Source organism: Balaenoptera physalus (genome assembly GCF_965194825.1).
Source record: "Balaenoptera physalus genome assembly, chromosome: 8".
In the NCBI taxonomy this organism is placed as follows: domain Eukaryota; kingdom Metazoa; phylum Chordata; class Mammalia; order Artiodactyla; family Balaenopteridae; genus Balaenoptera; species Balaenoptera physalus.
The window spans coordinates 102327915-102354836 of record NC_138887.1 but is presented as its reverse complement, the minus strand read 5'-3'; the positions used below and the strand labels follow the sequence as shown (position 1 = coordinate 102354836).

The following is a 26922-nucleotide window of genomic DNA, read 5'->3' as shown; positions in this document are numbered from 1 at the left end:
TGGGGAGAGGAACTGTTGAGAGGTGCCCCACTAATTAATGCAGGGGTAAGGAGGGGAGGACTGTGAGAGGCCTTCGGATTGCTGAGCCCAGAGTCATGAGTGCCTTTAGGGGAGAGGTTCATGGAGTAATGGGGGTGGGGCATGCAAGATGTGGAGGAGTGAGTGGGAGTCAATGGGTACTGGCAGCAAGCATCACCTACACTTGCAACAAATTTTAGGTTGAAAGAAAAGACAAAGAATCTTCTGGTAGCTGGAGGGATAGAATCTATTATAGCATCTAATAGTCCTCTTGTTTTATATCTTTTGACAATCTTCTAGTATTCTCTGCTGTGTGTCTTTGGTCAAATGATTTACCCTTTCCCTGCTTCATTTGTAAAATGAGTACCTGCCTCGTGGGGTTGTTGTGAGGATTACATGAGTTGCAAAGTAGTGCCTTGCACATAGTAAGTGCCATATAAATGGTGGTTAATAAAAGCAAAGTAGGAAGCATGTATATCAACTGTCACATTTTGGCCGCTTTTCCCTGGGTGTTCACAATAATTCTGTAGTGTAAGTGGCAGTGACCTCATTCTACAAACAAAACAGAGGCCTGGAGAGTTTTAAGGAACTTATTCTAGGTCATGCTGCTAATGAGTGGTAGAATAGGGAGACAGGGCTCCTTTGACCTGACCGAAAGTCGATGGTCCTCCCACTGGATCACGCTTGTGTGTGCCCCTGGGCTGTTGCAGAAAGCAAGGTGGACTTGGAGCCTTCCTCGGCCAGAAGCTGGGGAGCAGTTTTACATGGGTGTGCACTCTGCATGTCCCCCACCCTGTTCGTTTCACTCATTTGTCTTATCTGTCTGGCCCTTATAGGTACTGAGTTTGCAGCCCTTGTTCTAAAGGCTTGTCCTTTCTGTGGACTGGAGTACATTCTCCTGACTCTTCCTACTTACTATTCAGGTACCATCTTCTATGTCTGCTTTCAAGGTTTTTCTTCAGCCTTAGAATTCATCTCTAAAGAAATGGTTGCCTCATCTGAATTTCTTGCCTCTAATCTGGTCTCAGAAAGTGAAGTTGCTGTGCATTCTTAGAGGCTTTTCCTGCAGCAAAGAACCATCTGAACACCATCTCTTCTGAAAGGATAGTGTGACGATTAATTTTATGTGTCAGCTTGGCTGGGTCACAGTACCCAGGTGTTTGGTGAAACACCAGTCAAGAAGGTGTATAAAAATACCTGTTGAAGGTATTTTTAGCTGAGATGAACATTTAAATCAGGGGTGTTGAGTAAAGCAAATTATCCTCCATAAGGTATGTGGGCCTCATTCAATCCACTGACGGCCTTAAGAGGAAAAGATTGTTGTCCCCCAGGGATGAAGGAATTCTGCCTCCAGACTGCCTGCCGGCTTGAGACCACGGCATCAGCTCTTCCCTGGGTCACCAGCCTGCCCTGCAGATTTCAGATTTGTCAAACCCCACTGGAATTGGCCTAAGCCAATTCCTTAAAATTCCATCTCTTGATCTCTGTCTCTTTCTCCCCCGCCCCCTCCACACCACATCCTATTGGCTCTCTTTCTCTGGAAAACTCTGACTAATATAGACAGGAAGATACAGAAATTTAAACTGTTCAGCTGCTGTTGATGTTAGCAAAAAACGGCATCAGGCCCCTCTAGGCATTCCTGGTGGAGATGTATATTGCTTGTCGTGTAGATGAGGAAAGTGAATTACAGAAGGGATGTGGTGCACCCAGTGTGATGCAGAAAGAAGATGTGAGAGCCAAGGAGAGAACTCCCGACTCCTCGGGTGTGGCTCAGTTGCTCTCTTGCTATTTGGCTCTCACATGCTTATTAGCAGCATAATGAAGTTACTGGGTTTGCCAGGCATAATTATTGCTAACATTTATGGACTATTTTCTAGGGCTTAGGTCTATCGTAATTGCTTCACAGATGTTAGTGATTTTAATTCTTACAACTACCCAGTGAGCTAGGGACTGATATTAACCCCCTGTTACCGATTTGAAACACCGAGCCCCAGTGAGCAGCATGGTCATTGCTGCACGGCAGGTGAGTGAGAGAGCCAGGCGTGGGGCCTAGGCAGCCTGGCTGCAGAGGCGGTGCTCCTAACCCTTCTGCTCTACTGCTTCTCAGTCTGAGATGTCCTGAATGTGGCCTCTCATCTGTCCCTTTGGAGCCATCATCTAGAACCTTCATCATGGTTAGTGGTGCTTTGGTAGGGCTTGTTTTAAAAGAGAAATGCTCTAAGTGATTTTTCAAGAGGCCTTCCAATGATACTCCCTTGCTACCTCCTTGAGAAACAGAAAACATTCCCATTACAGCAACAGTATGGGGTATATTCTTGCTGGGGTATATTTTTAGCGACTAGACTTTCCTGTCTAGCTCAGTGACACTGATGACTACCTGATTTGCCAAAAGTCATACAGAAATGTGATCAAGTGGCGATGTGGCTTAGTTCCTTGTCCAACAATTTGGGGTGTGTTCTGGGGAAGAAGATGGCAAACTTCTTTGTGTGGGTCCTTCAGCTCTGTGAGGAAATAACCTTCCTAACTGTCATTTATGGGGCCTTTAGTGTGCCAGGGACTGTTTGAAGTGCTTTACAAACATGATCTCGTGGAATCTTCTCAACATTATCATCCCATTTTACATATAAAGAAAGCAATAATTAGGGAGTTAAACAGTGTTTCCAGGGCAGGATTTAAACCTCAGCTAATGACCCCAGCCGTGTTCTCAGTCACTCTGCTGTGCCTCTGCTGCCAGCTCCCTGGTGTCCATGAGGGCAGGAACTTTTTTTTTCACTGAGTTCCTCATCATATTTCTGCATCTACCAAGTGCAGTGCCTGACTCGTAGTAGGTTCTTAGACATATATGTTGAGTGACTGACGGACTCACTCACTCTGTTCTCTGAGATCACTCCCAAATAGCCATGGGGATGGGGAGAGAGGGTATTACAGCCGCATGTGGATTTAGCCCTCAGGCACCTAGTGGAGGATGTTTTCTCCTCAAGATGAGCCTGTCAGCCTGGGCTTCAGTCAGTGCCACATGGCTCTGTCAGTAACTCTCCTTCCCAAAAGAAGTCTGCATGATGCTGTGTACATCCCTGTCATTAGCATTCAGGACCGACTTTTCATAGCTGGTATGCCACACTGGTCTAGGGCAACATCTAAGTAATCCTGGTGCTTTTAAGGAATCATCAATTATGTATTTTTAAAACATTCCTTAAACTCTCTGTTTCTTTAATTATTCCAGGTTCCTCTTTGTCTCTCTTTCCGTCTGTGTCTTTCTCTCATGCTTTCTTGGTCTTGCACACATGCACACACACACCCCTTAGTTTGTCACCTACCTATCTCACAAACATATATATCTCCTTTCTTTTGTAGTGAAGTACGTGGTATACGTGGAAAACCACTTTGTAAAATGAAACTGTATGATTTAATATTTATATTTTGTCTCTTTTTCTCAATATTCTTTTCCTTTGCTTCTCATAAATGAAAACTAGATACTGTATTCAGTACCATTTATATAAGCTTATTTTTCCTCGTGGAAATTGTAAGTTATGATGATGTTGACCGAAAAATTACTGTTAATGTAAGAAGCCTTAGGATTTACATTCTACTCAAGGCCATGCAAAAATGCAGATTCACTCAGTAAACACTCACTGACAGCCTGCTTTGTGCCAGACTTCACCTCCTCTTAGCTTTGGAAAGCTTCAAAGTGGGGCAGTTTATGTTTGGGAATGACCAGTTAAAATAGCAAGACAGATAGGCAAGAATCTAACTTTCAGAAATTTAAATGGGGGGGCGGGGGGGCGGAAGCATGCATCAAAACAGATCACAATCTTATCTTATTGGAGCTCCAGAATTAATAAGTACATTTGAAAGATGTACTCTGTCAACCTTCTTAACAGAATTTTTGCTGGCACTCCTCTTTTTGAATCTCTGTTCTGAATCGTTTATTCTTTTTTTTAGTAAGGAGGAAGAAAAAGTTCTCCTTAAGAATTCATTAGAAATTAACATTAATCTCAGCATTTAGTGTTCTTCAGAACATGATGATAAAGACTGATTTGAAAGGGCAGTGCTTAGTTTGATCAGCCGTGGAAAAGGAGGACAGGCCATGGTCCTGGCCAGCGCATCTTCGCCATGGTGGAAGAATGGTGTTGCTTTAATTGTAATTCTTTCATTCCCTTCCTTGCCAAGCCCACTGGCTTCTGTTATAACATGTGGCGACTTCTCCCTTGGAGACTAACTCAGTCCAAGTTGCCATAATATTTAGGACCAGTTACAAAGACATTTCTTCCCCTAAACCCATGCCAAATCTAAATCAAACTGTCTTCTCCTCCCTGGCCATTCAGATAGATCCAGTTCCTATTTGAAAAGCACAAGAAATGCACAGGCCTCTTTTTGTTTCATTGCCTGTTCGAACAGATAAATAAACAAGGCACATCATGCCTAGTGCTGCTTTGAGCTTGGTCACTTCCTTCTGAAATAGACTCTGATGCTGTGTTCGTTTTAAGAATTGCAACTTAGATGCTCTAGAAAAAAGAAAGCATATATTTTAAGTGTGTCTACAATAAACTGCCGCTATCAGTGCTGATGGGGGAGAGGAGGGTAACTCCAAAATCACGGGCCTTCACCAGGTGAGGTGCTGAGCTTCTCCTGGACAAGCCTCGAGAGACCCAAGCCCGGGCAGGACAGGGAGATGTTCTCATCCTTAGCGGCCTTGGCTCGTCCACCTGCTAAACAGGGAACACTAAACAAGTAATATCAATCAGTCCATTTTCTTTTTAAGAAAGAAAGCCTAGCGAAATAGAAAAAAGATCCCCGATAAATAAATTTGTTCTGACCTCTAAACCTAGTCATTTTTTCCCTTGGCATTTGATCCATGTATTACATATGGGTTTTATTCATCCTTGTAAAAATAATTACATTCCATAACCCAACTTTATTAGTATACATTAATTTCTTCATATTTTTACCAAGATTTACTCTCCTTCACCGCTTAGTTTGTTTTAAAGTATAACTTTCAACACAGTTCATTTTTACGGGTTGTATTTCTGTCTTTTTAATTTGTTGATTATTTGATATATACAAAAGATTATGCATAACATACAAGTAAGCTCTAAAGCACAGTTTTAAAAAATGTACTCCAGTGACCCACCACCTACTTTAAGAACTAGAACATTACAGATGCTTCTGGATCCCTCTGTGAACTTCCTTCCCACTATTCTCCAGCTTCCTTACAATTCTGAAATTTGTGTTTTTAATTCCCTCGATTTATCTTAAACAAACATATAAATTTTATCACACAAATGTGCATTGCTAAAGGTATTTTGAGATACGTAAAAAATGGTGTCACACCATGTGTAGTTTTTTGTAGCTTATGTTTTTCCCCCATATTATGTTTATAAAAGTCACCCATGTTGTTGGGAGTATAGCTGCAGTTCCTTCGTATACATTGCTGCAGTGTTCCAGAGGTGTGAATATATCACAGTTTACCCATTATCTTGTTTATGGGGAGAGGGGAGAAAAAGAAGGGGTTCTGTTTTAGTCGTGTTGACTTTGAGATGCCTGTTGCAATTCCAGTGGAGATGTTGAGTTGGCAAGTGGATATTCAAGTTTGTAATTCAGGGGAGAGGTCTCAGATGGAGATACCAGCATGCAGATGGCCTCTAAAGCATTATTTCTCCAGCTGTTTCTGGAATGCTATTTAACCTATCAATTGAGATTTTTATTTTAAAAAAAGTTTTTAAGTTTTATCTTTCTTTTTGCTTCTGGTCTTTCCAATCTGCCTGGTCACTTTGCTGAAGTGTGACTTGTAAGAGAATAAATGAGGAGAATATGAGCCTCAAAGAAAACAGGGGAAAGTGTCTTGCAAACTCTAAAGGGGTGTAGAAGGTTAGGTATTTTACTATTACCTCTCTCATGGAGTTTCATTCATTCCAACTGAAACTCTATATAAATTTGCTTTGGAAACTGAAAAAATATATACTTAATAAATTATTACATTTGATTTTAATACCTTGTTAACTTTTAGCTAATAGCTAATGTTCACCTAGTGTTTACAAGAATTAACGCATCTAATCCTCACAACAGCCTGTGACAGGTAGATGGTATTTATTCATATCTTACAGACGAGAAAACTAAAGCTCGAAAATGGTAGACTCAGGATTCGAATCCACAGAGTTGGCTCCTAAAACCTGTGCTCTTACCTAATATGTGGGACTGCCCCTCTTTTCAAGGACAGGTTTCAACCAGTTCCTTCAGCTTCAAGCTTTCAAAAATTTTATGGTCACATTTCAGCGTGGCCACCTTGAGCCAGCTACAAAACAGCACTCAAGGCCCTGGGCCCTGGCAAAGGGCCTCGTCTGCACTGACTTAGTTGCGCCACTGGACCAGCCTCAGACCTCACAGGGCACTGCCCACTTGCCAAGTGTCCACTCTGTGCCCGTTTAAAACGATGCAGTTGATTTAAGTTCCCTGCCTGAAGCCACCCAGTGAATCAGTAGTGGGCCAGGAACTACAATCCGGGTCTCCTGCCTTTCAGGCACCGCATTTATTTTGTGTTAATAAACCGTATTTCTCCAGGGGATCTGGCAGGAATTTGCAAGTGCTTAATTTTACTGCAATAAATACTGAGAATGCTTTTTAAAGCATAGAAACCAAGCCCCAGGCAGGGAAAACATAATTTGCTCTCAGGGGCTTTGACAAACTCACCTTGGCACTGGGATTAGATCATAGATCAGTGGCCTTGATTCCATCTCCCAGTGGAGCTGGCTGAAGGGGTCAGGACCTCTGCTGTGGCCACAAGGCGGCAGTTGGACCTGGAAATACTCTTGCAAATGAAGCTGGAACGCATGACATCCTACCCACAGAATCAGCATGTCACAGCTGATTGCCATCGGGGGTGTGATGGGGGGAAGGTTATATTCCTGGGACACTGGTGATACACAGGTCAGGACCCAGGTGAATTAGCCCAGCGGTCAGAACTGACAGCTTTCTGCCTTTCTTGCTCTGTGATGGGTGCCGTGCAGTTAACTTCCTATGGTTGTGAACGGGCCATATTTTCTAAACCCTAGTCAGTCAAGGAGAAATCATAGGCATCCAGAAGGGAGAAAAAAATTCTGAATCATAAAGTACTTGAGTGCAGAGTGTACAGGGAGTGAGTTTTTTATTTTGTCATCAGAAGAATGCTAGATGTATTGTAGACCGTCAACCAATAATACTTTGTGATAAATTGATAGAGAAAAACTGAAAGGATTGAGCAAGATGAAAGCTGACTTGCCAAGGTTGGTCTGGTTGTGTTCAGATGGGAGCTGGGGTTGAATGTAGTTTTCGCAGGAGACCCACAACGTTAAGGTGCACAAGGGTGTGCGTTATTCCTTTTAATTCTCGTAATTCCCACGGCAGCCACAGATGGTGGGAGTCGAGGTTCGTCTCTGTCCTGACAGAAGGGCTTTAGGCATTTGTGGCAAAAACGGACCCGATTAGGTCTGCGCTTGGCTCAGCAGGTTAACTTTCCTGTCGGAAACTGTTCCTAGACAAAATGCTTCAAAACTACGATGATTGGTTTGGGCTTGTCTGTGTTCACACTTTCTCTGCGGTGCAGATGATTTTGTTGCCACTTCCTGCGGCCCTGCCGGTTCAGAGCCTGAGCAGTGAACAGCCTGGTGGCCAGGTGAGGCAGCAGACGCAGCCTTTAAGACCTGGGGCTGCATCCTGACTCTGTCAGTCACGGGCTGTGTGAACTCGGGCGAGCCCTCCTCAGTCCTGTGTTGATGACAGTGCCCATCACACCCTCATAGGACCTGCTGCGTGAGGAGAGGGCTCCGTGGACGCTCGCCCTGGAGCCGGGTGATGGGAGGGATCACGAGCATCCTCTTAGTGACACCACCTGCCTTGCTGGCTGTCAGGTCTGATGTTGTCCTCTGCCCCCAGTGACCCTGCTTGTTATTGGTAAATGATTTCCTCATTGAGAGGCATCCTTTACCAGAAGCTACATTTATTTCTATGTAGGTGGTAAAAATGAGAAGAGTTGCTTGAGAACTAGTTCTGCCTTCACATAGATATATCCAGAGTTAAAATTGGGCTTTGTGTTTCCAAGAGATGTTGAATGAATAAAAAGGGAAGAAATACTGGACCTTGGTCGCAGTTCTTAAACTGTTCACTTAAGAAACATAGCTCTGTATTTACACACAGATAACCTGGAAAGTCAGTGAGCAGAACGACCTGCTGTAGTGGCTGTTGTACAGATAAAACATGAAAGATCTAGGAGCTAATTATTCCTTATTTTTGTGCCTCCGTGTCATACGTAATAATTTTAATTTCATGCTAAAAGATCACTTGGGGTTATTATGAGATTTGATGAGATAATAGTTATAAAGAATTTTAAATTCTATAAATGAAAAATCTGATGAAACTGTAAAAGTACTCCTTGTCTTTGCTAAAACCAGTGTAGCTGCTGTTGCAACGATTTTCTTCCTTTCCTTCCCTCCCTCCCTTCTTCCTCTTACTACTTCTTTCTTCTTCCCTCCCCGCCCCTTCCCCACCCTCCTTCCATCCATCCCACCGTGTTTATATAAGGATAACACAGACACTAATCCTGCCTTCATGGAATTTACAAACTAGTGGAAGAAACAGGCAGGTGTACAAATGCACAAAGGCAACTGCAGGTTATGATGTGCTATGAAGAAAAGAAGCATGTACAGTAAGAGTCCCAATAAAACCTTGTGTTTGCCTCTCCGTGTACATATTAGAAATTAAGGAGAGTGACAGAGCTGTTCTGTTGTTACCTATTGGAGGGTAGATTTATAAGCATAAAGACTGGTTTTAGAGACTTCCCTGGCGGTCCAGTGGTTAAGACTCCTTGCTTCCACTGCAGGGGGCACAGGTTCCATCGCCAGTTGGGGAACTAAGAAGATCCCACATGCCACGAGGCATGGCCAAAAAAAAAAGGGGGGGGGCAACTGGTTTTATAAAGCTACCTACCACGGAATCACTCTTGGAGATTAGTATTATGAGTTTGTTTCCATATAGGCAAAGAACAGATAGATAGATAGAAAGTTAGTTTTTCCTAACAAGTACAAAAGACAATTTGTGAAAACCGATGTCTCGTGTACATTATAGGGTTGGATGATGACTGTTGGTTGAGTTGTAATAACCTGGAGGAGAAGCTTTTATTTTATTTTATTTTATTTTATTTTATTTTATTTTATTTTATTTTATTTTATTTTATTTTATTTTATTTTATTTGTTACAAATAAGTTTAGAGCAAGGCTGTACATATTCTCTGCCACTTTCAGAAGAATTTGGAAAGGGAGAGCTCATTTCTGTGGTGTTTACGATAGCTGTCTGTTCCTAAAGAAGATTTCATGGAAAATTCCCATCAGTGTCCTTAGACTGAAATCAGGGATCGGGTCTGCTGTTCATGTAAGACTCAGTGGGCAACAGAGCGTGGAAGGAAAGCCACCACCCTGCTGAGGGGGGCCACCCTGGCCGGCAGGTCGGGCAGCTCAGGCTTAACTTCTGAACGTGGATACCTCTGCGCATGTGCTGGGAGCTGAACGTGGATACCTCTGCGCATGTGCTGGGAGCTGAACGTGGATACCTCTGCGCATGTGCTGGGAGCTGAACGTGGATACCTCTGCGCATGTGCTGGGAGCTGAACGTGGATACCTCTGCGCATGTGCTGGGAGCTGCTGGGATCAGTGCACTTCGTACTTCCTGTCACCTGAAGAGAGGGCTCTGGAGCTCGGGTCCTTCCCGAGCCTCACCACTAAAGCGAGCAAAGACAGTGCCTTCAGTTCAGGTAACATGTCCAGGGTTTAAATTCTCACGATCCATCTTTGAGTCCCCTCGGGACAGACCTTGTCTCTTCTTCTTTGGCATTTATTTATTTATTTGTTTGTTTGTTTATTTATGGCTGTGTTGGGTCTTCGTTTCTGTACGAGGGCTTTCTCTAGTTGCAGCAAGCGGGGGCCACTCTTCATCGCCGTGCACGGGCCTCTCACTATTGTGGCCTCTCTTGTTGCGGAGCACAGGCTCCAGACGCGCAGGCTCAGTAGTTGTGGCTCACGGGCCTAGTTGCTCCGCGGCATGTGGGATCTTCCCAGACCAGGGCTCGAACCCGTGTCCCCTGCATTAGCAGGCAGATTCTCAACCACTGCGCCACCAGGGAAGTCCCTTATTTGGCCCTTCTGACTAAAAGCAGCCAGGATTTTTAAACCCACTATCCTTTAAAGATTTCCGAACAGAGGAGAAAATTAGAGTAGAAACCTATTAAAGCTGAAAGTTATCTTTAAAATTAGCTTTTCTCATTAGGAGTAGAACACTAGATCATTGAAAGTTTGTTCATGTTTGTGACTGATTGTATATTTAAATAATTTAAAAATCAGTACCTCATTTTAATGTTGAGTTCCCTTCATGTCCATATCATCATCATCATTTCCATGAGGTTCTAGGTCTTTTGTAAACAAATTAAACAGTACTTTCTTTATGACATGAATTAAATCTAGATCCCAATGATATTTGGCACCTTCTAAATACCCAGATGGGCACAGCGTTTGCCTTGAAGTGAAGACGTGCGTGGGGTTTTAATCACATCATGTTTTATTTTTTCTCCTTTAAATATCGCCTTTTCAATAGTTGCTTCTTAATGAATGACTGGTTGTTTACTGTCGTTTATAACCAAGAATTTGAACATTAAAAAATTCTAATCAAAATACAGATGGAAAAAATTTTCCCTTTCAGTCTCTCATCTTTTATATTAGAATAAAAATAATTTGTCTTCCTTTTGGAAACTTAATAGTTTAAGAAATCTCATCATTCTCTTCTTGAAAACTTAAGTTTAATAAATCAGTTCTGAGGAAATTTAATTACAGTTCTTAAACTATAAAAAGCTCATAAAATAAAAACAAGGGTAAGGCTAGAATAAGTTTCACCTCTTGAGCATAACCGTCATTTGAAAGAAAATGCAGTTAACAAATAATTTTTGCTGTATCTTCTCCATTGTTTAATCACTGAAAATACTTGGATTTTTTTTTAAACAGCAGAAACAAGGCATGGAATTTGTTCTCTACCCAGGTAAAGATCATTTGAGTCCAAAGACCAGATTGCAAAATAGGCCTCAGATACCTACAGAAGACGAGAGATGTTCAAGACAACCTGAAGTCAAGAAGGGGTGTGTTCTGTTGTAGGGGGTCTTAAATGAGAATTTTGTATCAGAATTATGCCCTCTTTTATCTTTGAAAGTGAGTATATCTTCATGGCAGATGATTATCTTGAAACAAGATGGACCCGATGACCACAGGGAAGTGATGCTTTGGGAGTGCTCATCAAATTGAGAAAAGAGTGACTTCCCTGGTGGTCCACTGGTTAAGATTCCATGCTCCCAGTGCAGAGGGCCCGGGTTCAATCCCTGGTCAGGGAACTAGATCCCACATGCTGCAACTAAGAGCATGCATGCTGCAACTAAGACCCGGTGCAGCCAAATAAATAAATATTTTTTAAAAAATCAAGAAAATAAAGAGCTTATAAAAGGGGCCAAGTAGCTCAGAGGTGTTGTTCTTTCTGCTGAACTTCTCTTCTAAATACGAGCACAGACGTCATAAGAGCAGGTGTTTCCATTGCCCTCTGTGTGTTGTGCTGCTACAGCACACACACCTCAAAGACGTCCCATCGGCTCCTGGTTTTCGAGCTTTGGCTGTCCCAAAGGACCCCGAGCACTGTGGGTTTTAGGCTAGTTGGGGTTTGGTGAAAGTTGTTATTGCTTCAAAGGCAGAGGGCTGAACTTGGGCAAACATGTGGCAACAGAAAGCTGTTCTCTGTTCCATGAAAGCAGTGGCATGATGCTTTCAGATCCTGCCTGCAGATTGCCCGGTATGTCTACAGTTAGCATTGCATTTATAATGGAAATAAGTGATCCGACACTCACGTAGCTAAATATAATTTATAATTTTGATGTAAGGTTGAAACATGAAAGAGTATGCTTTTCAAACTGCTGTGATGACTTAGACAGACAACTCATTTTAGATAATGGTGAATTAAGCCTGCCAGCCATCTGAACATTTTTCACCCATTTGTTCAAACACCTGCAGTTGGGTGCTGAACGTGCATGTTTAATTGCTTGAACTTAAATTATAAAATCCCTAAAGGATGTTTTTATCGTAGAAAATAAGTCTCTTGCAAAAACTGTCTGCCCGCTCTCCTGAGCTCCTTGCCTCTCTCAGGACGTTTGTGGCAGTCCCCCTTAGAAGAGGTCCGCTTTGAAATACAGGAAGTTCAGCTCTTTGGGGAAAATGCAGAGGTCTGAACCGTGAGCAACATCACTCCAGGCATTCCCTGGGGAGTCCACTTGGTCAGAAACAAGCTTAATGCAAGAGCTGTGGTTTATCCAGGTTTCTTGAAGGTGATGATTAACATGGTCAAAGGTCTGTTTTATCAGCCCAGAGGCCGCCTCTGTTTTTAAGCTCCAGCCATTCACCTCTGCTCTTGCTGACTCTCTGCAGCCACAGAAGATACCAGAACGGGATGAAAATGGCCCTGCAACAGAGCAGGGCGCTCTTGGCTTGAGCCTTTTTATTTGTTCTTCCAGTGGTTCCTAGCTGTTGTGACGTCAAGGCTGCCATTCAAAGCAGAGAAAAAGGAAACCGTGGCCTCTCTTCGCATCAGTAGCCTGGACAAGCCGTTGTTTCTCAGGCATCCACAACGCTCTCTGTCTGGCAGAGCTGTGCATTCCATGCCTGGGTGACCTGGTTAAATGGAGGAAACCAAATGCTCTCCGTTGAATGCTCTCCAAAACAAGCATTCCACCCTGAGCTTCTGAAGCACAGGCTTCACTGCGTCCGTCCGAGGACTGTAAATGGAACTGCAGCATTGCTCTGCATTATCTGCTTGCATATTCAGCTTCTGTGTAGTCTTAAAAGAGAGCATATCATTAACAATGGCCTTCATTAACATACACTGCAACAACGACATTATACTGCCTTTGGGGTCAGTGCTACAAAACCCTTCTTGGAAAACCAGTGCTGTGTTAAAAATCTTTCGGAATCACAGTCAGAAGTTCAAAACCGCGGAACTGCCACTGGTTCTTCCCATCCCACTTCTGCTCACCCTGTTCCCCAATTTCAGATTTCTGAGTTCTAGAAAGCCTCTTGTATTTACTTACATATTAATTTCTCATGGTGCATTTTTGTGCTTGTATAGCCTCTGCATGTATATGAAAAAGAATCTCTACTATAAGCTATAGATCACAGGCTCTGGATTTTTCCTTATGAAGAGTAACACCTCTTGCTTTTCAGAGAGAAGGAGCTATTTCAAAGTATCACAAAACCGCTCTCTGTTTAGTAACAAGCCAAGATCCCTACAGCAAACAACCATCTTGCAAGGCCGAAAGCTCACTAATAATGTTCTGATCGCTTACTTACATGCCTCAGAATTCACCGACTTAAGACTCAGTCTCCCGAGGGCGTGCCTTCTTGGGTTTCTCTGGCACCAGAGACAACATTATTTTATTAGATTCTTGGAGGCGGACACGACAGTTACGAGAAAAAGCACAGCAATCACATTTTGTATTCCAGCGTTGTCTTTGTTAAGTCAATAATATGCTTTTGAGGTTTTATGTTACAAATCCCATTAAATCTTTCTCAAAACAACCCTTCTCTGAACGCTTGATTGAAGGATATTTGCAGAAACCAAAACCATTTAATTTTATACAGAGGTGTATATACACATGTCATGTGGGATCTTGATACACGTTGAGGCCTTTATAACCTGAGTTATTATAAGACAAAATTCTTCCAGATTATAAACTCTTGTCTTCTGGGGAAAAAAGTAGAGATCTTCAGGTAACTAGATAAAGATAGACTAGGTGGAGTGAATCTTGTAAAGTTAGGATTTACACAGTTTACTAGACTTCGGTCTAGTTTTGCCTAGACAATCAGACTTGCCCAGAGGCTAGCCTAATGCCATATGAATGCCGTATCTATGGCACCATAGATACAGTGGTGGGACCAGGGCATGGAGCTGATGAGCAGGTCTTCTTTATGGGTGCTTTGGGCTGGGTAAGCCTGAGAATCTTGAAATGAGAGGAAACCTAGGACATTACTTTCCATTTGTGGGCTGGAGAATTAGTTCTCTTATTGTTCACTACTATTTGCATATCAGTAATTCTTTTATTCTTCCTTTTTCTGTTATTCCCATTTCAAGAGGTCCTTGTTATCTGAAGATAACCGCTCTGAGAAAACTGTTACTTTTAGAGAATTGACTTAAAACTGAATCAGATATTTTAAACAGTAAAATTTTTTAAAAGATTTTATTGGGATTTTATTTAAGTCTTGAAAAGTTAAAAAAAAGTTGAATCAGTTTGTTTTACATTATATAACAGAAATTTGGGCTATGATGCAACAATATACTATTTCTTAGACCAAAGATTGTTCACTTCTGTGGCAGAATCATAAAGAAGGTGATTTTTGTTATAAGCATTTAACTTCCCCAAGGACCTCTCTTAATCTTTTTTTTTTTTTTTTTTTTTTTTTTTTTTTTTTTTTTCTCTCTTAATCTTTTGATACACAAACCATTCTCTTGAAGAGCCTACCTCTCCTATAATCATCTCTGTTGACTTTTGCTTCCTCAGTTGTTAACTGTTCAAACTCCCTTTGATCCTTATTTGTCAGTGACTATGTGTGACTCAGGTAGTTCCCCAGCATCACTTTTATCAGCTCTGAGTAAAACTGCAGTTTCTGTTACAAGTGAACTACATTGTATTTGCATTTTTAGTCTGTAGTACTGAGCAGCCAAGAAAGTGAGCAGGAATAGATGCTGATGTTAACGAGGACTAAACACTAAGTGATCACTTTGTCATTGTTTTTTATATTCTGATGATCGGTGCTTCCTTTTGCATCCTGGTAGCTACAGGGACTTAGAGAATGATCATTCAAGTAGTTAGGGACACCCCCCCCCCCCTTCTCGTATTATGGTACATTTAAAGCACTCAGTATGGCTTAGTGGGCTTTATAATCAACCACATGTAGATTTGTATGCCATTCCTGGCACTTAATAGATTTTATAACCTTGGGTGTGTTATTCGCAGAACCTCAGATTCTTGGTGTGTAATGTAGAGTCATAAAACCAACCTTGTGGAGTGGTTACGGGGATTACAGCCCACATATATAAAATTCCTGGGTAATGCATAGTGCATGTAGCTCAAGAAATGATCCCTGTTTGTTAGGGTCACTATTACAGTTGTGCGGTGCCGTACATGTTATGAGACTTTCACATTCAGTTCAGGCTGAAGAACTTATTAAACTTTAGCAAAGTCACTGAATATTTTTAAGGTGTGCATTTACCTGAGGAAACTAAGTTTCAGAAGGTCATATTGGGTGACTGTGTATGTCCCAGATTAGATCATATCATCTGATAGCCATTTTCTTCATGCTGTAGATGAGAACACCAAGTTCCAAGGAAACCGCATAACTTTCTCAGGACCACATGGTTTGCATCTGGCAGAGCCAAACCTAGAACCCAATCTTCCTACTCTTTACTGTGTTTTTCTGCCATGCAGTTGCTCGTTGGCAAGTGAACCAATTAAAAAGGCTGTCATAGTTGTCCAGGAACAAAGTGATAAAGGTCCGACATGTTTTTTAGAATCGGGAATGGGCGGGAGAGGACAAAGGCAGCAGTCACTGGAAACAAGTGCTGATTAGACTTGGCGACCGATTGGCTCAGCTCTGCTCCCTGAAGAAGGGTTAGGGTCCAAGTTCTCAAGCCTGGTCCTATGGCCATACAGTTAATTAAGCTAAGATAAATAGACGTTGTTGGTTTTGTTGTTTCCTGATGAGTTTGAAAGGACCACCCTGTCCAGATGGAAGTATGTAGGATTGAAGGTAGGAGAAGACGCCTGTGTGAAGAAATAACTTTGAGATTCTGATGCCAAAGAAGGAGCGTTGAAACCACTGTGCTATATAGAAGTATACACACCTCTGTGTGCATGCGTGTGCATGTGTGTGTTAAACTGGATTTTGTGACATATTCCCAATTCAGGACTAAGCCACGTTATAACTTACTGCTCAGTTATAATTACAAACTGTTATACCTTCATCAGAAAGAAGAGCTATTCCCATAGATTCTTCTGTGTCTGTGTGTTTGTTTTGTTGGATGGATCCTGCTGTGCCATGGAGAAACAGACTTTGCTGGGCCCTGTTTTGTAAACAAATCTGCTCACACACACTTTCTTCTATCATTGTATGTGTACACTGGCTCTGCTTTTCCCACCAGACACACGGAAGCCTAGGAATTTAGAAGCTTGTTTTCTTTTAGAAATGTGCAGCCATCAAAGAAAAATGTGGGCATGCATTTAAAATGTGCACATCTACCCTGTGTAAGTTTTTGACTCTTCACGATTCTAACTCTGGGCCATGAACTGCTCAAGAACATCGCAGCCCTGATACACATACAGTACCCCTGGGAGGCATCCTACAGCCACCTTAAAACTATTGATTGAGCTCAGTAAATGTAGAGAAAGCTTTTTACCCTCCAAGTTCATTCTGTGGGATTAGTCAGCCAAGATGATAAAGTATAATACTAGTTTTTCCAAGAAGAGATGATTCGTCCCTTTCTTAGATTGGAATATGAACTTATCATAATACATATTTATACAGTCACTTCCTACCTGTAGTTTTTTGCATGTTTTATTTAATATTCCAGCCAAGTTCAAGTTTTTATGACAGGAAGTATGTGAATGGTTATGACAAGAGTAAATAACATTTGATTTTATGATTACAGGAAGTAACGTTTCATGCCAAATAAATCTTTGGGGGGAAAAATGCCCGCTTATAAATTTAACGTACATAAATTTCCCAGAATCTTTGCTCTCTTAAGCGGAAATAAAAGCAGAATGTGATCTTATTTATTTCTCTTCTTAACTTTTCTTGTCAACAGATGTCTTTGTTTTAGGATGAGGTATTTTTGGGTATTTCGTTGTGACCCAATATGACACGGAACCATTAAAAAAACTCTAAGTGAATATAATAAGGCCAAATGTTATAGAATAAATAGCATGAAAAGTTTGAATACCCTAAGTAGGAAATTACTTTTTCCTTGAAGAGTAAATGACCAAATTATCAATCACCATCGAAGCCGAGGAGGCCCCAGCTTCCAATTCCTCTGGTTGCCATGTTCCATAAGCACATGGGAAAGATAGTTTGTTTAACATCAGGTCTGCATATGAGCAAGTTTACAGAGAAAAGAAAGAATTGGATAGAACTTAAGTTATGTTCATCATAGGAGAACTTTAAAAGAGGCTTTGTGTTTCCCTGACTTAAAAAAGAAGAAGAAAAAACAGGAAGAAAAGATTTTTTTCCCCTCATCTTTCTCTTTTCTTCTTAAAGCCTGAGGAGCTTGTAGTGAGAAGAAAATGTCTGACACATTTCTGAGGACTGATGTTACACATGCATGCGTCACATGAGTGAATGAATGCCTGGACAGATCAAAATAATACTCAAGAAGTGCTTCCCAGTTCCGGGCGGCTGTGAGGCAGTGGTGCAGCGCCTTGTGATGGAGGGGCAAACCTTGCCTCTGTGCCGGGGATCCTCACTTCACCACTCTGATTGAAGGGATCTCTAGATCCCTTCTGCCTCCAAAACTCAGTATCACAAATTTTGCAAAGTGGTAGTTTGCAAATTATACGAAGCGGTTCTCAGAGAACAAACTGATGTGTTAGAGTTAGCAGTACTTAGTTGTCATTAGTCTTCTTTCAGTTCTGCGGAGAATATCTTTGCATGTGACATGAGTAAAAATCTGCCTCGAGTAGTAGTTTTCAGGGTGGCTTTACGTAGCACGCACCGCAGCCTGGCGTGGCGGGCGGACGTGCTGATGGAAGGCTCCGAGCAGAGTGGTCAAGGTGAGCCTCCCTGGCTTTGAACCCTGACTCCACCACCTGCCGATTGTGTGACCGTGGTCAAACCCTTAAAGCCCCTGAGGCTCAGTGTCCTTATCTGTAGGATGGGAATAATCAAAAGAACTAAGCTTGTAGGGTTGCTCTGAGGATCGAATGAGTAGATCCGTGTAGGTGCCTAAAACGGCTCTTGTAGTCAGGTTGCTGTCACCATGGGCAAACTGGCTGAAAGAGGCTGGGTCATCTGGACCAGAGCAAAGCATCACAGGGGGAAGAGGCAGAACTCGAATGCGAGGCCTCCCGGCTTCCCGTGTTGGGTCTGGTGCCCTTCCTGTGTGAGGCCACACCCCAACGTTTCTATAAAAGGGCCACTAAAGAGTGCACTCCTTTCCGTTGTTTAAAAGGAAACTTTGAGTAAACGTTAGCTGTGAAGAACATTTGTGACAGGGTTTTGTTTTGTTTGGGGGGCACAGGGGGACAATGGGCCCAGAGGTCTGGAGAGCAAACACTGATTCTGTAAACTTGGGCTTGCAGGATGTCCGCAGCATAGCAAATTAGAGCAGGACCTGGATAGTCCCTGTAGCTTAATCACGTTCTGAATACCCACCCTTAGAAATAGTCCCCTCAGCCTTCCCCACTTACAGGAGTTCCTAGAGGGCAACAGCTTCTCGGCAGCGGCCACGTGGGTTGGGTTCATATTCTCCATACTGTCCCCGCATGTATTTTTATGATCTTTATTCTGTTTTGTTCTACTTTTCCTTTCTCTTTTTGAAACCTCTGCATTGGCCACCCAGGACTTAAGAGGAACTTTCATAAGGCACAGTCTGAAACAGGAACAAACTGCACAGAAGCTTTGAGAACTTCGAGCATGTGTATGAACATGACACAGTGGGAGGGGAAATTAGATATTCTAACGTTTGAGTAAGTGTCTGGCCTCTAATCATTCACCAAGCTCAGTATCAATAGGAGTTTTTTAAGCTGTAGATATTTAAAACTGCACTCCCTCTAGGGTTCCTGTTCTTTAGACGTCATACAGAGAGGTCCTCTTTACATTGAGCAAGTTCATGGTGAGATCTTGGGAGTGAGGACAGAGGGATGACTGTTGTGTAGTATTGTTGGTTTGAATCAAATCCTTAAGGACATTTATTGGTGCTGTTTTTTACTCATCCTCAATTTGAAGGTTATATTCACACCATGAATATGGTTTCCATACTCTTCTTTTTAAAATATGTTTTGGTAAAATTATAAAAACATTTCACATTCGTGAAAATTTCCTTCCAGAGTATAAAACACAGATGGTTTTATTAAAATTTTTCACATATATTCTTTATGTTTATCTTGAGTGTTCAAAAATGAGAAATACAGGAGCTGGGGTCGAAGGTGTCACCACATTAGAAATTAAGGGCTGAGCGGTGCCGTGTAACAAATAACGTGAACACATTGGATCTGTTTGTTTTTATTCTTCAGTCCCATTAAGTGGAAGCTCGTGTTTTTCTCTTTCTGCCTACATGAACTCCTCTGCCCCCGTACCCCACCATTCCCACCCAAGATAGAAGCACATAAACAGCCTGAAAATAAAGGACAGGTTTTTTTTTAAGCTCCTCATTTAGCAAAATGTCTACAAGTCTCTTCAGAAAATGAGCTGTGTCACACTGATGCTCTTTAAGATGGGATAAAAGCAATTTTTCTTAGTTTGCCCAGTTATCAAGAAATTCTACTCCTCTTTAAGTGATCAGGTTTTGTTAAAGCCAAGAGAAATACAAAAGGTCACATCTTAGCCCTTTGTGGTTGGTTTTCAAGGGGCGCTTTGGTGCGAAAATCACGTGGTCACTGTTCATGTGAGGGGGTGTTAGAAATAGGTGTTTTTCTGCCCCCATCACAGACAAATCTGAAAATGTTCCCTCTTCTCCCAAACCCCGGGGATGGCACTCAGAGGCTGTGTCTTCAGTGTCTCAGCACCCAGTGGGGAAGATGATTTCCATATTTGAAATTCAGGGACAAACGAAAATAGCTCTTTTTCCTTGAAGGGTTAATGTTCTAAACAGCTTCAGATTGGTTCACTTGAATCTTAAAATTACTTTTCTGGTCACGCGCACTGAAGGTCTAAGCATTTGTGAAATGTCTTTTTTTTTTTTTTTTTTCTTTCTCCTGATGCTGTTCTCTCTTGGCTGTCTTAATTACACAGGGGTTGAAAAACCAAATTAAAATTAGGCGTGGCTGGTAAACAGCGATCACGTTGCATGCTTTTAGCTTTGAATGCTTGTTGGAGTTACTTCTCCTCCCTGTATTGCTTTCCTCCCCGCTTTTTTTTTTTTTTCCAAAGGAAATATCATAAGCTCTTTTAGAAGTACTCACAGGAAGCGAGTATCCATATGCTGGTTACTCGCCAGCAACTGAGCGTTGACAGGTGGAGAGTGCTGCTGTCCTCCTCCCAGATTTATTTGAACCTTTCTGCCAGAGCCCGGGAATATTCAGGGTGTGCAGACCAGAGGGCTTTTGTGTACTGAGGGAGTTACGAGAGGAAATTGGTCATCGCGCGTCATCTCGGTGGATGGTGATTCAGGGAGCCGTGACGGGGGTCAGCGAGGCACGTGGCTGCCGCCGTCTCTGAGGTTTCTGCTTACTTCTCAGAGGGCGGGCTGTCTTCTAAAAATTAGTGCTCCCTCCACCGCCAACGACGATTCTTTTGCAATGAATCACTTCCAGAAATGAATAGCCACAGTTTTTTGGAATGAAGGTTGTGAAATCCCTCGCTTATAATGGCAGGTTTTCAGTTGGTGGTTTTATCAGAGAGAATTTCTCAAGATCAAAACGAAACTTCCTCTTTAAAAGGAAAGAAAGTACTCTCAATACAGAAAGCAAAAGTATTTCCAGTCTCCTCCTGACGCACTGTCACAGAAGATCTCTGTACTTGTATTTAGTAGAGATACACGTCCATATATTTGCCTGAACGTGTGAGTCCTTGGAATTACGGATTCATGGCCGGTAGCTGGTGATCTCCTACGCAGAAGATCGCTAACTACAAGAAATGTTACGTGCGGTGAGTAGGTGGTAGATTCTGAAGATTATTGCTAACCCCATGCTCATCCTCTTGAGTCATGGATTCAGAGGACTGCTAGCAAGCTCTTAAATACTTCTGCTTTGTATGATTTAATGGATGGAGCTGCAGGACTCATGGAAGCCTGTGAAAGGTTTTTCAGAGCATGGGTTAATTGCATAATCATTGAATCTTTTGAATATACTAGTCCTTTTGAGGAAGAAAAGATGTTTTACAGAAGGAAGCAGTTTTTGGGCGTCTTTTAGAGATGCAATTACTTCTCTTCTGTATTTTAAGTATCACTCCATCTTCTTGTGTGAAAGAAAGAAATGACTACACGGTTTCAAACAGAGAAAAAGTTATGCCAACTCTTTTTAAGTGAAGAAACTTCATCCACGTGTTACTCCTAACTGGATTTTTGTCCTCCTGACTATTCACAAGGGGAAACTACCCCATGAAAAAGACTAACCTTCTGGCAGTATCTGCGATGTGTCTCACCCAGAACCCGGTGGGCTCTCCATAGATTATTGGCAGCACTTTTATCGAGGGGGCAAAGAGAGGGAATCCAGTTACTGGAAACAGTGAGTGCAGCTTCAGAAATTGTTCTCTCTCCTGAGCGGAGAAGTTGTTTGACCTACTGACTCATTTCATAGGAATTGGGGAAAACAACCTAGTGTGGTTTTCATTGTTAGTCCTGGAGGATTCCAAAGTCTGTGTGTCTGCAAATAAGATGAGCTGGAGAAAGGTAGTGTTGCCACTTGCTGTTTCTACTTGCTTGTTCTCCTAATGGAATTCAATCCCTTGCTTCCAGGACAAGTCTAGCCTGTGCTTGGGGATCCTTTGTGTGGCTGTTCAGTGGTGAGTACAGATGACAGCAGTTTCTGATTTTTACTAGTTTTTGCTTCTCAGTTTCTGAAGGACATTTTATCCAAGTAAACGCTTTAAAGAGCATTTTTTCCTGGCACATTTATGCTACGTTTTATGTTGACCTGTAGAAAATACACTAGGTGCGGTGATAGTTACAAAAGATAGCATAACTGTAGACAGCAATGAAAGTTAAGATTTAAGATATATTTTGATAGAATAGATTTTTGCAACTTAATGACATGAAGGCAGTTTTGATTTTGACATAATTAAGTGATTTTTTTTGGTAATGTTATTTAAAACACCAGTATGGAAGGTAACAGTATATTCTAGCAAAAATAATATAATTACTAATAGTTCATGAAAGGCATATATTTTTGGCTACTAACATAATATTTATGTGCAAAGAAACTTTTGATTCTTGATGTTTTGGTTTTACAGTAAGTTTTATCGAATCAGCTAAAGGTATCAAAAGAGGACAAAGAAAGTATACTGTACTTGGATAAAAGTAGAAGCTGAGGGTGTTTGAAGTGATTGGTATTTAAAGTGTTAGATTATGCCCTCTGTATAATTTCATATATGATGGGTCCACCAAATCACACCCTCAAGTTCTGTTCTTCACTAATGCAACAGATGCTTAGTGTATAATTATTACAGAGTTTCTCATTCTCTTTGGAGATGGATGAGGAGAAAGTTGATTCGGTCATGCTGGCGCTGTTTATCCAATTTACTGCTTTATGTCTGAATGCCTTAGGATGGGGCTTTTACCCTTTCCAGGGTGTTGGACCCCTTTGAGATTGTGATGGAAGCCACGAATCGTCTTCCCACACTAATGCACAAACACTTGCCTGCATTTTCGGCGCTTTTGCAGCCACAGTGGGGCTCATCCGCAGGCCGCGCCAAGAGCAAGACCTCACCATTGACTCTGCCATCCCCTCGCTTCCCAGCAAACACTAGAATTTAAAAGAGAAGGTATCCAAGTCGGAAAGAAGTCATTCTCTGTGGTTGCTGGGTGGGGATAGATATAAGGTAGTTTAGCTGAGTACACAAAAAAACGCCATTAAAAAGAAAATGTAGCCCTTATTGGCCGTCAACTAAATTTAAGTCAGTATTGTAATGTTGTTGTGGAAAAAAAATAGACATGATTCTTGAGTGTATTCAAAGGAGTATGACATAAAAGTGTAAGAAAATAAGACTTGCATTAGTCAGACTCATTATTATGTCCAATCTGAGTCACATTTGAAAAAAGATTTTGGGTAATTGTGAAGAGCTCCGATATACAAGCAACAGAAAGTTATATACCCTTCTAGCAAAAGAGAAAGTAACCGGAGGTTTTAGTCCCCAGAAGACTAAAGGATTTCTTGCTAAAGGTTTTTAAGTAGTAACAGTCTGATTTATCTTTGTAACACACTGCCTGCTTTCAGCAAATTGCAGTACTTTAAATGGCTGTCCTGTGTAGGGACATTTGTAACACTTCTGTGATAGCTTTGGCAAGAGTAAATTCAAATAAAACCAAAGAGATGTCGTCAGGACATAAAGTATATAATAAATACACTTCTTTGTTGATTAATAGATAAGAAAACCTCGATTGCCAAGATGATAAAGTAAATGAGTGGCTGAGGGAAATTATGAAATCTCTGGGATCTCTTTCAAGATGAGAACAGGGAATTCTGTTTTAGACGGCGGAAACATTTATTAATTCCTTCTACAAGCTCTGAGGGCCTCCTTTGCTAGATGCTCACGATCTGATAGAGGAGGCAAAGGTACAAAAACAGATTCACAGTGTATGATTAGTGCTCTGGCGGCAAGAAAACAGCACATGCCGCAGGACCTCAAAACACTCAGCCACCATCCGTGAGTCTTCCCAGCGGAGGTGGTGTCTGAATTGAGCCTTAAAGGACAGCCGTCAAGGAGTTAGCTGGACCAGGGAGGCAGGCGTTATGGTGAGGGCTTCAGGCAGGAGGAGCAGTGTAGGCACAGGCTCAGAGCAATAGGTGGTATGGTGGAGGGTGTGGGGAAAGGAATGATGAGAGAAGGTGAAGCAGAAGGAGTCACTGATAAAGGGGTCTAATGCGCTGTGCCGTGTATGCCTGAAGGTGCCCACCTAGGAGGGTAATGAGGCCAGATGTACTCTTCAGAAAGATCACAGGGCTGCCCTGGAGGCAGCGGCCTGTGTGTGTGTGTGTGTGTGTGTGTGTGTGTGTGTTGGGGGCGGAGGGGATGGGTGGGGCAAGGGGCAAGGAGACCAGATAGAAAGAAAGCCCTTGTCATCCAGTGAGGAAACTACAAGGACACTGATGGCTGTGGATTTCAGAGAGATTAGCGAGGTGAAAATCGGGAAAAGGTGAAGTAAGGTTAGTGGCTTAGGTTATTAGTTGGTATCGTTCACCACAGAATGAAATCTGAGAGGAAAAACAGTTTGGAGGGGGAAGACAAGGTGACATGGATGGAGCAGGCCGAGGTGCAAGAGCCCAAGCGAGCGGGAAGGCGGTTTCTATGGGTGTGGTCCTTGAAAGGTAGGTTAGCAGCAACAATTCAAAGTGGTCGTGGCCTTGACCTGTGTGAAGACCTGTTTCTAAAGCAGTGGGTCACTCTTCCAAATTGTTTATATGGTATTTAAAATTTTTTCTGACTAACTTGTAATGAAACTTTTTTAAAAATATAGAATAAGATGAAGATGAAATAAAAATTACCTCTGATTCCATCACCCAAAGCTCTGTTAATATTTATGTATATTTATTTCCTTCCAATATTTTCCTGAATATGCACACGTGTGCACACACACACCCACACACACACAGTTGCAAGGTCAGCATCATTCTGTATAAGCATTTTTATATCTCACATTAAATGCACATCTTCTCCACATGCTTTAAAATGCTTTAAAAACATTTTTAAATGTTTTAAAATAATGGTGCATTATTCTCTAATTTGGGAGTGTTCAGTTTGCTTCCATTTTTTTAAAAGCTATTTTTACATTACAATAATTATCCTTTTTTTGTTAGTATAAAACTTTTAATTATATTTTGGCTAGAATTTTCCTGAGAAGTTTTTTTTAAATTGATTTACAATATTATATTAGTTTCAGGTGTAGAGCATAGTCATTCAACATTTTTATAGATTATACTTCATTTAAAGTTATTAAAAAATAATTTTATAAAAGGTAGTTTGTATCTCTTAATCCTGTACCCCTGTTTTACCCCTCCCCCTTTCCCTCTCCCCACTGGTACCCACTAGTTTATTTTCCAAATCTGTGAGTCTGTTTCTTTTTTGTTATATACATTCATTTATTTTTTAAAACTTATTATTATTTTTTAGATTTATTTATTTATTTATTTATTTTGGCTGTTCCAGGTCTTAGTTGTGGCATGCGGGATCTTTTAGTTGTGGCATGCATGCAGGATCTAGTTCCCCAAGCAGGGATCGAACCCAGGCCCCCTGCATTGGGAGCTCAGGTTCCTACCCACTGGACCACCAGGGAAGTCCCTACATTCGTTTATTTTATTGTTTTAGATTCCACTAACATACAGTATTTGTCTTTCTCTGTCTGACTTATCTCACTAAGCATAATACTCTCTAGGTCCATCCACATTGTTATAAATGGCGGAATTCCACTCTTTTTCATGGCTGAGTAATATTCCATTTTGTGTGTGTGTGTGTGTGTGTGTGTGTGTGTGTGTATGTATGTATACATATATGTGTGTATGTATACACACACGCACGCGTGCACACACCCCCCCCCCCACATCTTCTTTGTCCACTCATCTGTTGATGGACACGGGTTGCTTCCATGTCTTGGCTTTTGTAAATAGTGCTATGAACATTGGGGTGCATGTATCTTCTTCAATTAGTTTTTATTTTTTATTTTTTTGGATATATACCCAGGAGTGGAATTGCTGGATCATATGGTAGTATTTTTAGTTTTTTTGTGACACCTTCATACTGTTTTCCATAGCGGTTGCACCGATTAACATTTCCAGCAGTGTACAAGGGTTCCCTTTTCTCCACATCCTTGCCAAAATTTGCCATTTGTAGATTTTTTGATAATAGTTGTTCTGACAGGTGTGAGGTTATATCTCATTGTGGTTTTGATTTGCATTTCTCTAATAATTAGTGTGTTGAATATCTTTTCACGTGCCTATTGGCCATCTGTATGTCTTCTTTGGGAAAATGTCTATTCAGGTCTTCTACCCATTTTTTAAACTGGATTGTTTGTCTTTTTGATGTTGAGTTATATGAGCTGTTTATATATTTTGGATATCAATCCATTTTCAGTCATATCATTTTCAAATGTTTTCTCCCATTCGGTAGATTGTCTTTTCGTTTTGTCCCATTCAGTAGGTTGTCTTTTCGTTTTGTCAAAGGTTTCCTTTGCTGTGACAGTAATTAACCTTTTAAATACATGCGTCTTGGACATATTTTTAATGATTTCCTTAGGATAGATTCCTTGCAGTATACTTATTAAGTCAAACGAGCTGAACTCTTTAAAGATTCTGGATACCCTTTGCCTGTTTGTTTTCTAGAAAATTTATATCAAGTCACACACATTCTAGCAATGGATGAAATGCCCGTTTCACCATAATCTCTTGAGTTTTACCTATTTTTAAATCTTTAGACAAAAACATTACATTATTTTTGGTTGATTTATTCAACAGCTATTTGATGAGTACCCACTCTGTGACAGGCATGTGGCATTTTTTCATGGCTATCCGTAAAGTTTAACTTCTTTATGTGTTTATTAGTCCATTGTTTCCTTTTGTAAATGTTCTGTTCATGTCCATTACCAACTTCTCTGTTGGAGTGTAATTATTCTATAATGTATTTGAACTGTTCTGTAATTTATTTAGTCTTGTGTGTGTGTGCATGTGTGCATGTGATATTTGCAGAGAATATTTTTCCCAGCTTCTTTGATTTTTAATTTTGCTTATGATTTTTTAAGATATAGAACCTTTACATTTTATTTAGCTGAAAATGAAATGATTTTCGTCTGGTTTTTTTTTTTCTTTGTGACTTCTGTTACCTTGGGCTTAGGAATTCCTTCCCACCCAGAAGTTGGAAAATATTCATCTAATTAAAAATTTAGAGAAACATTTTTTATGGAAAATCCACCAAATTAGAAGTGAAGTATGAGAAAAAGATCCAA

At 41.3% G+C, this 26922-nt stretch overlaps 1 protein-coding gene across 1 annotated transcript in view; it reads left to right on the top strand.

The window, feature by feature from the left end:
• LOC309666056 (uncharacterized protein) overlaps window positions 1-26922 on the top strand; it is a 196187-nt gene that overhangs the window by 154009 nt on the left and 15256 nt on the right. The window contains exon 8 of the mRNA XM_082473180.1: window positions 20803-21773. The gene's annotated coding sequence lies outside the window, so the exon portion shown is untranslated. The remainder of the gene's footprint in view (window positions 1-20802; window positions 21774-26922) is intronic.